The 1,077-nt window shown below is 36.1% G+C and overlaps 1 protein-coding gene across 3 annotated transcripts in view; it reads right to left on the bottom strand.

Moving 5' to 3' along the window:
* Positions 1–1,077, bottom strand: part of Efr3a (EFR3 homolog A) — an 86,545-nt gene that overhangs the window by 11,822 nt on the left and 73,646 nt on the right. The window lies entirely within an intron of this gene.

Genomic DNA, 1,077 nt, shown 5'->3' with positions numbered 1-1,077 from the left:
TGGGCACAACAATCAAAGAAAATGCAAAATGCAAAAAGATCCTAACTCAAAACATCCAGGAAATCCAGGACACAATAAGAAGACCAAACCTTCAGATAAGAGGAATAGATGAGAATGAAGATTTTCAACTTAAAGGGCCAGCAAATATCTTCAACAAAATTATAGAAGCGAACTTCCCGAACCTAAAGAAAGAGATGCTCATGAACATACAAGAAGCCTACAGAACTCCAAATAGACTGGACCAGAAAAATTCTCCCCAACACATAATAATCAGAACAACAAATGTACTACATAAAGATAGAATATTAAAAGCAGCAAGGGAAAAGGGCCAAGTAACATTTAAGGCACGTCTATTAAAATTACTCCATACTTCTCACCAGAGATTATGAAAGCCAGAAGATCGTGGACAACAAAACTGGAAAACCTGGATGAAATGGACAAATTCCTAGATAGATACCAGGTACCAAAGTTAAATCAGGATCAGATTAATAACCTAAACAGTCGCATTTCCTCTAAAGAAATAGAAGCAGTCATCAATAGTCTCCCAAACAAAAAAAGCCCAGGACCAGATAGGTTTAGTGTAGAGTTCTATCAGACTTTCAAAGAAGACCTAATTCCAACTCTCCTCAAAGTATTCCACAAAATAGAAACAGAAGGTTCTCTACCCAATTAATTCTATGAAGCCACAATTACTCTGATACCTAATCCACACAAAGATTCAACAAAGAGAACTTCAGACCAATTTCCCTTATGAATATCGATGCCAAAATATTCAATAAAATCCTTGCAGACCAGATACAAGAACACATCAAAATGATCATCCATCATGACCAAGTAGTCTTCATACGAGGGATGCAGGGATGGTTTAATATATGGAAATCTACCAATGTAATACACTACGTAAACAAAGTCAAAGACGAAACCCACATGATCATCTCATTAGATGCTGAGAAAGCATTTGACAAAATCCAACACCCCTTCATGATAAAAGTCTTGGAAAGATTGGGAATTCAAGGCCCCAATCTAAACATAATAAAAGTAATCTACAGCAAACCAATAGCCAACATCAAAGTAAAT

Source organism: Mus pahari, chromosome 17, assembly GCF_900095145.1.
Source record: "Mus pahari chromosome 17, PAHARI_EIJ_v1.1, whole genome shotgun sequence".
NCBI classification, from domain to species: domain Eukaryota; kingdom Metazoa; phylum Chordata; class Mammalia; order Rodentia; family Muridae; genus Mus; species Mus pahari.
The sequence above is the reverse complement of the archived record's forward strand: the minus strand, read 5'-3'. Positions and strand labels throughout refer to the sequence as shown.